Here is a 14,285-nt window from a genome sequence, read left to right as displayed (position 1 = left end):
CCAAATGCAAATAAAAATCCTGGTTAAGCTCCCCCCGGGAGAGAAGAAGAAAGACATTCTGAGCTCTGCTTCGCCCTCTTGAAGCTTCTCTGCAGGTGGGGAGTGGTAGTTTAAACCTGGGTCCTTGAGCATGGTGACACGTGCATTCAACCAGATGTGCCAACTCCCAGTCCCAACAAGGAGATTATTATAGAGAGTTTTTTTCCTCCCACCAGGGCTGGTCTCTGTGCCTGTACACAACCACCACTCCCAGCCACCATTCTGCCCTTTCTGTTTTGTTAGAAGGTAACAGACAGAGAAAAAGAGGAAAATAGAAACAAAGAGAAGGAGAAATATGTGCAGCACTACTCAGCTGCTCCTGAAGCTCCCCGTCTGCAGGATGAGGGGCTTTAACTTATGTATTTGTACATGGTAATGTGTGTGTTCTACTAGGTGTGCCACTGTCTGGCCCTTATTGTGGACACCTGTTTTTGGTGTTTTTTTTTTTAAATATAGATTTATTGATTGATTGATCAGTGAGGAAAAGAGAAAACTAGAGCATCACTCTGGCACAGGTGATGCCAGGCATTGAACTTGGAACCTCTTATGTGATAGTTCAACACTCAACTATGCCACTTCCTGGTCACTATTGTAAATAGTCTTATGCCAATAAAATTAATTCCCAACAGTAATATTTGAGTAAATTGCCTTTTTTTCCCAGATAGCTTGAAATATCACCTTAACTATGTATTAATTCATATACCACATGCAGATGTGCGATTTTTTTTCAGGTGTTAAATCTTTATTTGCATATTAAGAAAATTATGCATTGCAATAATTAAAATAAGTGAACAGAAAAAAATGGCACTCTGATTAAATTTCATTTTACAGCCTGCTGGCCATCTTACACCAACTTGGTTTTGACTCTAGATTTCACTGTCTCCTACCCAGCTTCCTACCCCACCAACAAGTTCTCTCCCTTCCCTGCCAGCCAGGTGGTGGGAGAGACAAGCCTGGCCATCATTGCCAGTAACTGGGATGTGAAAAGGGGCAGCACAGTCAATTAAACGTGATCCATCCTCTTTGCATCTTACAAAGTTAAACAGCTAAAAGAAGTAAAATAAGAAGGCAATGGTTATTGGTGACATACAGTGCACATTGGTGACGCCTACCACATTACGATTCACCAACTTGCCTCTCCTGTGCAATTGTTTCTTTTGTTGTTTTTTTTTTATATTTAATATACTTTATTGTCATTTGTCTTCAATTCTCAATACATTAATTACCAATACTTTATATGTAACTTCTTATATATCAAAAGAGGGGAAAAATCCAAAATTAAATTTCCAAAGCATAATTAGTATTCTGAATATGACCATATTTATTCTAGTGGGATATTATTTGCATGAGATTTGATTTTTTTTTTTTATTTAAGAAAGGATTAATTAACAAAACCATAGGGTAGGAGGGGTACAACTCCACACAATTCCCACCGCCCAGTCTCCATATCCCACCCCCTCCCCCGATAGCTTTCCCATTCTCTATCCCTCTGGAAGCATGGACCCAGGGTCATTGTGGGTTGCAGAAGGTGGAAGGTCTGGCTTCTGTAATTGCTTCCCCGCTGAACATGGGCGTTGACTGGTCGGTCCATACTCCCAGTCTGCCTCTCTCTTTCCCTAGTAGGGTGGGTCTCTGGGGAAGCTGAGCTCCAGGACACATTGGTGGGATCTTCAGTCCAGGGAAGCCTGGCCAGCATCCTGATGACACCTGGAACCTGGTGACTGAAAAGAGAGTTAACATACAAAGCCAAACAAATTGTTGAGCAATCATGGACCCAAAGCTTGGAAAAGTGGAGAGGAAGTATTAGGGAGGTATTCACTGCAAACTCTAGTGTACTTCTGCTTTCTTACTTTGGTGCCATACTCCAAACTCAGTCAATTGTTTCTTTTGAAGGCAGTGGATTTTTTTTTTTTTTTTTTTGCCTCTAGGGTTATTGCTGGGGCTGAGTGCTTGCACTATGAATCCATTGCTCTTGGAGGCTATTTTTTCCCTTTTGTTGCTCTTGTTGTTTATCATTGTTATTATTGCTGTCATTGTTATTGGAAAGGGCGAGAGAAATCAAGAGAATAGAGGAAGACAGAGAGGGGGAGAGAAAGATAGACACCTGCAAGCTGCTTCACCTCTTGTGAAGCAATACCCCTGCAGCTGGGGAGCCAGGGGCTAGAACCGGGATCCTCATGCTGGTTCTTGAGCTTCACGCCATATGCTCTTAACCCACTGCGCTACCGTCTGACCCCTAAGGCAGTGAACTTTCCTCTTGCATTTCTGTCTTCTTCAGTTTTTTCTATTGAATTTCTCAATCTCAGCCATATTGGGTTTGTCAGACATGGTTGCGGAGGAGAGTGTAGTGAGACCAGAACAGAGCAAAGAGGAGCTAAGCTGGGGTAGCCACTGTCTGGGATTGGGCTTTTCTGTCTTTTACATTCCAGTCCCTTATTCTGCTTGCCCTAAAATTAAGTATCCCCTTACTTTTTCAGACTTGGCCTCGGAAGTCAAACTGTGTCACTCTTGCATTTTATTCTATGCAAAGTATAAGCCAACCCAGATTCAAAGAGAGATCATACAAATTCCATGTTTCAATGGAAGCGATGACAAATAATGTATTATTCTTTTGAAATAACTTATGTATTTATCATTTTTTACTTATTTGATGAATGCCTGCAGAATTTCTCTATTCCCAGTGAACTTTTTTCCCTTTTCAGTTTCTGTTAAAAAGATACCGAGAAGGTGGGGGAGATAGCAAAGAGACTCTTGTGCTTCAAAGTCCTAGGTTCAATCCCCTGAACCACCATAAGCCAGAGCTGAGCAGTGCTGTGGTAAAAATAAAAAATAAATAAATAATTAAAAATATATTTATTTATGTATTTATTCCCTTTTGTTGACCTTGTTGTTGTTTTTTTATTGTTGTAGTTATTGTTGTTGTTATTGATGTCATCGTTGTTGGATAAGACAGATAGAGAAATGGAGAGAGGAGGGCAAGACAGAGAGGGGGAAAGAAAGAGACACACCTGCAGATTTGCTTCACCACTTGTGAAGCGACTCCCCTGCAGGTGGGGAGCCAGAGGTTCGAACAGGGATCCTTCAGCTGGCCCTTGTCCTTTGCACCACCTGCGATTAACCTGCTGTGCTACTGCCCAACTCCCAAATAAATATTTTTTTAAAAAAAAGATACAGAGAGGGGGCCAGGCAGCGGTGCACCTCGTTGATCACACATGTTACCATGCACCCAGGCTCAAGCCCCCAGTCCCCACTTGTAAGGAAGTTGCATTAGTGGTGAAGAAGTGCTGTAGGTGTATCTCTCTTACTCTGTCTCCCCCTCCTTTCTCAATTCTTTCTTTTATTTATTTTATTTATTTATTTTTTATTTTATTTATTTATATTTTTTAATTCTTTATTGAGGAATTAATGTTTTAAATTCAACAGTAAATACAATAGTTTGTACATGCATAACATTCCCCAGTTTCCTATTTAACAGTACAACCCCCACTATGTCATTTATCATCCTTCATGGACCTGTATTCTCCCCACCCAACCACCCCAGAGTCTTTTACAACAGCAGTAACAGCAACAAAATGGAAAAAATGGCTTCCAGGAGCAGTGGAGTCATAGTGCAGGCGCTGAGACCCAGTGATAACCCTGGAGGTAAGAAAAAAAAGAAAAAGAAAGAAAGAAGAAAGGGAGAGAAAAAGAAAAAGAAATAGCTGCTGAATTTGTGGTGGATTTGTCATGCAGTCACGAAGTTCCAGTCATAACCCTGTGATGAGAGACACTGCAGCACTGCTCAACTGTTCTTGGTGCTTCCCTGTATGCAGCACGTGGTGATGCAAGTGGTTCTGAAGACTTGAATCCAGGTCCTCATGCACAACGAAGTGTGTGTTCTAGTGGATGAACTCCCTCAGTCTCTGTGACTATTTTATTTTAAATCGTGATGTCACTAGTGGCAATACTTTTACTCTGATTTGGTGATTCACTTTGGAGTGGATTGAGATAAAACCCACCACCTGCTGAGTTTATTTCCTTATTTGTGGGGTGTTGACATAACCCTCTTGTGAATGTGTCTGAGCAGTCTTTTAAAAGTTGTTCACTTCTTTAGTAGGTCTAGAAATATTGCGATGATTTCTTAATTAAAAAAGCATTTTTTAATTCTTAAAAAAGAAAAGGATCTTGAAATGAAGTAATGTGTAAACCATTATAACATGTTTTGGCTGGGTATGAATTTCTTACTAGGCATATCTTGCCTTGTTAGCAAACAGATCAGCTGGAGTAAAACATTTAACTGACATTAAGTTTTAGCCCACACCACATGGTGGCAGGCTTACTCTGTGTGTACACACACACACACACACACACACACACACACACACACACACACACACACACACAATGTTTGGTACTTGAGAAGCAATGGTTTGACCTCCCATAGGACGTTCAACTTCTATTGGGTTGTCAAAAAAGTCATGATACATTTTTGCATAGAATAACAGAAAATATTTTTTATGATTTTATTTATTTTTCATTTAATTAATTTATGATTGGATAGAGACAGAGAGAAATTGAGAGGGCAAGGGGAGATAGAGAGGGATAAAAACAGAGAGACACCTCCAGGCCTACTTCACCACTTGGGACTAGGGGCTTGAACCTGGGTTCTTGTGCACTGTAATGTGTGCACTAAACCAGGTGTCTCATCACCTGGCCCAAGTTATAAGATTATTTATATAGTTATGATATTAATTCCTTGCTGGATATATGATGTGCAAATACCTTCTCCCAGTCTGCAAGTTTTTTCTTTGTATTTGTTATTTTTTTCAGTATTGTTTTATTTAGTTTATTATTTTTCTTTATATACATGAATACAATCATTCAGCATCTATCTTTCCTTGTCTGGTTCAGTTCTCATGAATCAGCAGTTCATCCATGCTGTTGCAAACGACAGGACTTCATTTTTCATGACTGAATAATATTCCACTATGTATGTTTGTCAAGTCCTTTTCCAATCATCAGTCCATGGGTACTTAATTATTTTCCACCTTCTGGTTATTGTAAACAATGTTGCAGTAAACACAGTAGTATACATATATCTTTTTGAATTAGTTTTTTTTTATTTGGTGGGTAAAAACCCAGAAGTGGAGTAATTGAATAATGAGGAATTTGTTTTTAATTTTTTGAGGAAATGGCTGTCCATAATGGCTACACCAATTTACATGCTCACCAGCAAAATAGTTCACTTGGATAATGCACTTGCTGTCATGGCCATGATCCAGGGTTGAGTCTGGTCTCTGTACTGAAGGAAGCTTTCGTGCTATCGTTGGGATCTCTCTCTCTCTCTGGGTTATTGATGGGGCTTAGTGCCATCACTATGAACCCACCACTCCAGGAGGCCATTTTTTCCTTTATTTTAATTTTTAATTTTTTATTCAATAGGACAGAGATTGAGAAGGGAGGGGGAGAGAGAGAAGGAGAGAGAGAGAGAGAGAGAGAGAGGAGAGTGAGAGAGATTGGAGGAATGGCAGACACCTGCAGATCTACTTCACTGCTTGTGAAGTGTCCCCCATGCAGGGGCTCTAACTTAGGTCCTTGTGCATAGTATTATGTGCACTTAACCTGGTGCATTACCACCCAGCCCCAGTTTGGGATCTTTCTCTATGTCTCACTGTCTGTTTCTGTTGAAAAAGGTAGTCTATAGTGAAGAAATTTCAGTGATAACCAAAAAAAAAAAAAAAAAAAGCATAGGCATTTCCATCTCTCCACATCCTCTCCAACTATTGGTTTTTTAGATAACAGACTTTCACAATGGTGTGAGGTGATAACTTACTGTTGTTTTGATTTGCATTTTCCTAATAACAACATAAAAGAATAGAAGATCCTAATAGAACATCTTTTAAGGTCCTATTTGCCACTTATATGTTATTTTTTGAGAAGCATCATTTGGATATTCTGTCATTTATTATTTATTTATTTATTTATTTATTTATTGCCACCAAGGCTATCACTGGAACTTGGTGCCTGCACGATGAATCCACTGCTCTTAGTGGCCATTTTTTTCCCTTCCTCTCTCTCTTTCTCTCTTCATTTGACAGCAATAAATCAAGAGAAGAGGAGAAGATAGAGGGAGAGAGAGACACCTACAGACCTGCTTCACCACTCATGAAAGTTCCCCCCTGCAGCTGGGGAGTAGGGGCTTGAACCCAGGTCCTTGCACATAATAACATGTGTGCTCAACCAAGTGTACAACATGAGAGTTGCTGTGCTTGGGGGAGCCCACATTACCATGCACAAGGACCCTGGTCCTCTCTTCATGAATGATGAAACAATGTTGCAGTTATTCCTCCTCTCTTGCTCTCCCTTCCCTCCTTTCTGTCTCTTCTGATGTAAAAAAAGAAAAATGACCACCAGGCATTTAACCCCAGTGGCAAAAAAAAAAAAAAAATCACAAATCTTTTTTAGGGAGCAGAATAGCTTTTGTTTATTTATTTATTTTTCCTCCAGGGTTATTGCTGGGGCCTGAATCCACTGCTTCTGGAGGCTATTTTTCCCTTTTTGTTGCCCTTGTTGTTTATCGTTGTTATTGTTCTTATTGCTATCATTGTTGCTGGATAAGACAGAGAGAAATGGAGAGAGGAGGGGAAGACAGAGAGGCGAAGAGAAAGATAGACACCTGCAGACCTGCTTCACCACTTGTGAAGCGACTCCCCTGCTTCACGGCTTGTGAGGTGACGCCCCTGCAGGTGGGGAGCTGGAGCCTTGAACCGGGATCCTTTGGCAGTCCTTGTGCTTTGTGCTATGTATGCTTAACCCGCTGAACTACTGCCTGACCTCTGGGAGCAGAATAGTTTTATCTCTTCATGGCAGCTGTTCATCATAGCATCATTGATCATGATTCATTGCAGGTGAAGATATGAATCATTGAAGCCTAAAACAATGTTGTCTGTCTTCATCCAAGGCTTAAAAAAAAAAAACTCTTTGTTTAATAAATTTGCATGGCAATGGAAGATGAGAAAATAAATTTCTATTACTCTGGATTCCTTTTTTGGCTGGTCAAAGAATAGAATTAACCTCCACAAATTTTTGGCCTGGGAGTAAGTGAACTGGCTAAACTGTTGGAACTGTTCAGTCCCTGGCATCACATGTAACAGAGATGCATTGGATCAACCTTCCCGTGGTGCATCCCGTGAGTACCCATTCATTGGGGAAACTGACGATCCTTCCTAGCCGACTGAATCCACATGGATCCCAGTCACTTTCAAAGCCAGCAACAAGCAGCTCCTGACAGCTTTCAAGCTGTTGGTCCTGCTCTTCGAGTCCTCCAACTTAATGTTGAGGGGCTGTCCTTTGCCAAACGCGTTCAACAAATCTATTCCTGCAATTCCAATTAACTCTATCCCCTCTGAAGATTATATAGTTTCTTCTCCAAAACAGAAGATTCCGGGTGCATCTGGGTGACCAGTCTAGCAGATGGAGACTTGTCTCAAGTGGCCTCCCCCAGGGCTCTGTTCTGGCTCCTATGCCTACACTGAACTTCTCTGTCCCAGACTCTTGGAAACAGAGTTGGCAGTCAGCTGAGGTAAAGAACAAATACCTCATCACAGACCCCTGCAAGCGTCAACCCGGCTTTGACCTAGCACATTTTGATTGGGCCCTCCTCAATCGCTATCGAACAAGCCATGGCCAGTGTGCCGCTATGTTCCATTGCTGGGGAGCCATAGACGACCCGAACTGCCCCTGCGGCTACAGACAGACTATGACCCACATAGTCAACGACTGCCACCTCTCCAGATTCAAAGGAGGTCTCGATACTTTACATCAGGCTCAACCTGACGCTGTTGACTGGCTGCGGAAGAAGGGCAAATGCTAGAAGAACAGAGTGATGGTCTGGCTCCCTCTCTCTGATTAGTAAATGCATGAATATTAAAAATTAAGTTTTTTTTTCTGTGAACCTGAAGGGTCTTAGTTGACCTTATCTTGAAATAATTCACATGCCAAAGAAACACATTTTGGGAATACATTTCAGGACTGTCTATCTTGAGGGAGTCTTACCCTTAAGTGAGCAAACAAAAGTCATCTGGTTTTGGGGGGTGAAGAAAAGATAATTAGAATGGAAAGTGTTTTCAAATTATTCAATATCACTTCTATCAGTATTTCTCCTTTTATTATACCTGTTTGTAATCCCAACTCTAAGAGCAGAAAATTTCCCTAAAGTTGTTTGATTGTTGGGCAGGGGTAGATAGCATAATGATAAGTTATGCAAAGAGACTCTCGAGCCAGAGGTTCTAAAGTCTCAGATTCAATTCCCTGTACCACCACAAACTGGAGCTGAGCAGTGCTCTGGTAAAAAAAAAAAAATTGATTGTTAATAACTAAAGTCATAAATGTTTCCTCTTTGGTTTAGTTAACTGGAAAAACAAGGTAAAAATTTCCTTTAGATAAGTTCTATATCTTATTTATTTATTTATTTATTTATTTATTTTGCCTCCAGAGTTATTACTGGCGCTCGGTGCCTGCACTACGAATCCACTGCTCCTGGAGGCCATTTTTCTCATTTTGTTGCCCTTGTTGTTGTTATTGTTATTGTTGCCATTGATGTTGTTGTTGGAGAAGACAGAGAGAAATTGAGAGAGGAGGGGAGACAGAGGAAAGACATACACCTGCAGACCTGCTTCACTGCTTGTGAGGCAACTCCCCTGCAGGTGAGGAGCTGGGGGCTCAAACTGGATCCTTATGCCAGTCTTTGTGCTTTGTGCCATGTGCGCTTAACCCGCTGCGCTACCGCCCACCCCCCTATTTTTATTTATTTATTTGCCTCCAGGGTTATTGCTGGGGCTCAGTGCCAGTACTATGAATCCACTGCTCCTGGAGGCTATTTTCCCCATTTTGTTGCCCTTTTTTGTTGCAAGTTCTATATTTTATTATATGTGGAAATCTCCAGTCATGCCGTCCTTATTTCTCAAAAAAAAAATCATATTGCTATCAAGACTGTCAGAACAAATTACCCAATTGTGTATTACACAAAAAAGTTAAACAATGTTACATGGTGACCTAAATGTTCCTTATGAAACCACTATACGAGTTGGCAGATCCCTGGCTTATTTCTCTTAATCTTGACCAACACTAAGGGAGGAGCAGAGAAGAAAGTGTAGAGATAATCTGGGTGCACATGTTGTTTTCATTCTCTCAGAAGAAATATTAAAGTCTTTGAGGAAATAATTTTTCTTTTGCTTATCCAATATCAAGAACTTTCTAGCAGCTTGAGAATGACAAACCTAAGGAATTATCTCAAGTTTTTCTTGGGAAAGAAATTGGATAAGAGGTGCTGTTCAGGGAGTCGGGCTGTAGCGCAGCGGGTTAAGCGCAGGTGGCGCAAAGCACAAGGACCGGCATAAGGATCCCGGTTCAAACCCCGGCTCCCCACCTGCAGGGGAGTCGCTTCACAGGCGGTGAAGCAGGTCTGCAGGTGTCTATCTTTCTCTCCTCCTCTCTGTCTTCCCCTCCTCTCTCCATTTCTCTCTGTCCTATCCAACAATGACAACAACAATAATAACTACAACAATAAAACAACAAGGGCAACAAAAGGGAATAAATAAATAAAATAAATATTAAAAAAAAAGAGGTGCTGTTCAGTTAGGATTAAGGTCATTGAGCTGAGTGAAGTGGGGCCAAGTTGGCCAATCTATACCTACCTTAGTTAACACTCACAGAGAAGGGCATGAAGGACAGGGAACAAACAAAAGGATGCTGTAATTGCTCATTTATTGAGAGATTAAAGTTTTATAGACATTTAAAAATATTTTTATTTATTTATGAGAAAGGAGGAGAAATAACCAGATATCACTCTGGTACATGTGCTGCCAGGGATTGAACTCAGGATCTCATGCTTGAGTGTCCTATGCCTTATCCACTGCACCACCTTTCAGACCACTAGACTTTTTTTGTATTTTATTTATTAGTGAGAGATAGAGAGAGGTCAAGAGGGAAACAGAGAGGGAGAGAGACATACCTGCAGCACTGCTTCATTGCTCATGAGCTCACCCCCTTCAGGTGGGGACCAGGGGCTTGAACTTGGGTCCTTGTGCACTTTTTAATAATCAAGTGCATCATCACTCAGCCCTGAGATTAAACTTTTAAAATGAAATTCTGGAGCCTCCAATATTGATTAAATAATTCTCCAATGCCCCACTCTATTTCAAACTTTGCATTATCTGTATTGCATTAGGGAAGGACCTAATGTCATAGTCATGTTCAACATAGTATGAAAATTAAGACCAGTAGCCCCCTGACTCACTCCTGGAAGTAGAACAATCCAGCTTTTTCTTTAAAATACTACTTGTGGGAGTGAATAGTATTTATAAGTTATGGTATTTTGCTCCATAAAATAAGTTTTTTTGGAAGCATTTCCACTCAGATCAGGTACCAGACAGGGATGCCCACTATCACCATTACTATTCAACATAGTGTTGGAAGTTCTTGCCATAGCAATCAGGCAGGAGCAAGGAATTGAAGGCATACATATTGGAAGAGAAGAAGTCAAACTCTCCCTATTTGCAGATGACATGATAGTATACATGGAAAAACCTAAGGACTCCTGTTGCTGAGGACTTATTCTGATGCAGTCTCCGCCCCCAGGTTTTTCTATGCCCCGCTAAATCCTAGAGTGCCCCCTTTCAACCAATCCTGGCTCCGCCCCCAGGTTTTCCTATGCCTCGCTAAATCCTAGAGTGCCCCCTTTCAACCAATCCTGGCCCTATACGTCACCCCTGGTTGTCGCCCAATAAAAAGCCCCCTCACCCCTCCCCTCGCTCTCTCTGGGCTCTCGGCTCTCCCTCTCTGAGGTCTCGCTCCCTGCTCTCCCCCCGTGGTCGGCCATTGCTGGCTGGCTCCACGTGGTCTGAACCAAACCTCCCCCCCATCCTATAATAAAGATCTGTGTACCCCTTTGCTCTGGACGTCCGCTCTCTTCTCCGCGGTGCAGCCCGACACCAGACCACCTCAACAACAGACTCCAGCAAGAAGCTTTTGGAAATCATCAGGCAATACAGTAAGGTGTCAGGCTATAAAATTAACATTCAAAAGTCAGTGGCATTCCTCTATGCAAACACTAAGTTAGAAGAAATTGAAATCCAGAAATCAATTCCTTTTACTATAGCAACAAAAACAATAAAATATCTAGGAGTAAACCTAACCAAAGACTTGTATACTGAAAATTATGAGTCACTACTCAAAGAAATTGAAAAAGACACAAAGAAGTGGAAAGATATTCCATGTTCATGGGTTGGAAGAATTAACATCATCAAAACGAATATACTACCCAGAGCCATCTACAAATTTAATGCTATCCCCATCAAGATCCCAAGCACATTTTTTAGGAGAATAGAACAAATGCTACAAATGTTTATCTGGAACCGGAAAAGACCTAGAATTGCCAAAACAATCTTGAGAAAAAAGAACAGAATTGGAGGCATCACACTCCCAGATCTCAGACTGTATTATAGGGCCATTGTCATCAAAATTGCTTGGTACTGGAACATGAACAGACACACTGACCAGTGGAATAGAATTGAGAGCCCAGAAGTGAGCCCCCACACCTATGGACATCTAATCTTTGACAAAGGTGCCCAGACTATTCAATGGGGAAAGCAGAGTCTCTTCAACAAATGGTGTTGGAAACAATGGGTTGAAACATGCAGAAGAATGAAACTGAACCACTGTATTTCACCAAATACAAAATTAAATTCCAAGTGGATCAAGGACTTGGATGTTAGACCACAAACTATCAGATACTTAGAAGAAAATATTGGCAGAATTCTTTTCCGCATAAATTTCAAAGACATCTTCAATGAAACGAATCCAATTACAAAGAAGACTAAGGCAAGTAAACCTATGGGACTACATCAAATTAAAAAGCTTCTTCACAGCAAAAGAAACCACTACCCAAACCAAGAGACCCCTCACAGAATGGGAGAAGATCTTTACATGCCATACATCAGATAAGAGTTTAATAACCAACATTTACAAAGAGCTTGCCAGACTCAACAACAAGACAACAAATAACCCCATCCAAAAATGGGGGGAGGACATGGACAGAATATTCACCACGGAAGAGATCCAAAAGGCCAAGAAACACATGAAAAAATGCTCCAAGTCTCTGATTGTCAGAGAAATGCAAATCAAGACAACAATGAGTTATCACTTCACTCCTGTGAGAATGTCATACATCAGAAAAGGTAATAGCAGCAAATGCTGGAGAGGGTGTGGGGTCAAAGGAACCCTCCTACACTGCTGGTAGGAATGTCAATTGGTCCAACCTCTGTGGAGAACAGTCTGGAGAACTCTCAGAAGGCTAGAAATGGACCTACTCTATGTTCCTGCAATTCCTCTCCTGGGGATTTATCTTAAGGAACCCAACATATCCATCCAAAAAGACCTGTGTACACATATGTTCTTGGCAGCACAATTTGTAATAGCCAAAACCTGGAAGCAACCCAGGTGTCCAACAACAGATGAGTGGCTGAGCAAGTTGTGGTATATATACACAATGGAATACTACTCAGCTGTAAAAAATGGTGACTTCACCGTTTTCAGCGGATCTTGGATGGACCTTGAAAAATTCACGTTAAGTGAAATAAGTCAGAAACAGAAGCATGAATATGGGATGATCTCACTCTCAGGCAGAAGTTGAAAAACAAGATCAGAAAACACAAGTAGAACCTGAAATGGAATTGGCGTATTGCACCAAAGTAAAAGACTCTGGGGTGGGTGGGTGGGGAGAATACAGGTCCAAGAAGGATTCAGAGGACCTAGTGGGGGTTGTATTGTTAAATGGGAAACTGGGGAATGTTATGCATGTATAAACTATTGTACTTACTGTTGAATGTAAAACATTAAGTCCCCAATTTAAAAAAATCAGAGAAAAAAATAAATTAAATAAAGTAAAAAAAAAAAGAAATTTTTTGTGCTCTAAAGCAATTGTTTGAAAGAAGTCATTTTTCTATTTCTAGGTAACAATTAAAGAGAAATTAAAAAACCTATTTCTTTTAAACAAATATTTATTTATTCACTTTTGTTACCCTTGTTGAAAAACATTTCATTGGGAGTTTATTGCTTTACAATATAGTTGTTGACACATGGGTATATTTTCTTATCTCCCTACAGTGGGTATCTGCAAAACACTTTCCTCCCCAAGTTAGGTCCTTTTCCACCATCATGTACCAGGACCCCAAAGCCACCTCCTCCCCACAAACACTCCCAAAGACTCCTTGACCAGAATCTTTGCTTAAGAAATTTACTTACAATGAGATGGAAACCAGAGCATTATTCTGCTATATGTGTGTGGTTCTAGGGCTTGAACTCAGGACCTCATGCATGCAAGTCTGGTGCACTAGGTACTGTGCACATCCTGGATAACTTATAGAAAACTTAAAAAAATCTCCCAGCTTTAGTTCACAGGCCAGTATTAAGTGAAGAGCTTATAATTTGTCTATTGAAAAGGAAATTAACAGGGGCTGGGTGGTGGTGCACAAGGTTAAGCGCACATAGTACTAAGTGCAAGGGCCCAAGCAAGCATGTAGTTTCAAGCCCCCAGCTCCCCGCCTGCAAGGGGGGAAGCTTCACAAATGGCAAAGCAGGTTATCAGGTATCTATCTACCTTTCTCACACCCTCTCTATCTCCCCCTCCTCTCTCATTTTTTCTCTGTCCTATCCAATAAAATGGGGAAAAATGGCTGCCATGAGAGGTGGATTCATAATGCCAGCACTGAGCCCCAGAGATAACTCTAGAGGAAAAAAAAAAGTTAACCTAACAAATAATTCTGCTACACAGATAATTCTTTCAAGTGTATTAACATTAACCTAATTAGGTTTTCTTTGTTCCATAGTTTAGCACATCTGGTCATAATGAGTTACTTGCTTTTTCCTAAAGAAACAACACTGCTTCATGTCTCTCTACCTTTCAACACTTTGTTTTTCTCTCTTGGAAGGCTTTCCCACTCTTCATGTAAGTAACTAATATTAGCCTTTCAAATTTACCCTCCTGGGAAGTTTCTTTCTAATCTTATCTAACTTGTGGGCCACTTAGCACCTTGTACCACATTTTTCACCCTATAATGGCAGTGAACCAGAGTACACATTTTTTGAAGTCTGCAAACATGTCTTACTTTTTATTTTCCCAAGATGTTCTAAGTATGGCATGAGGCATAGGTTTTAACTACTTTATACTTTATATAATTACTCAATACTGTCACTACAAAATGCTTTAA

The sequence above is a fragment of the Erinaceus europaeus genome, chromosome 7 (assembly GCF_950295315.1).
Source record: "Erinaceus europaeus chromosome 7, mEriEur2.1, whole genome shotgun sequence".
NCBI classification, from domain to species: domain Eukaryota; kingdom Metazoa; phylum Chordata; class Mammalia; order Eulipotyphla; family Erinaceidae; genus Erinaceus; species Erinaceus europaeus.
This window is presented reverse-complemented; position numbering follows the sequence as displayed.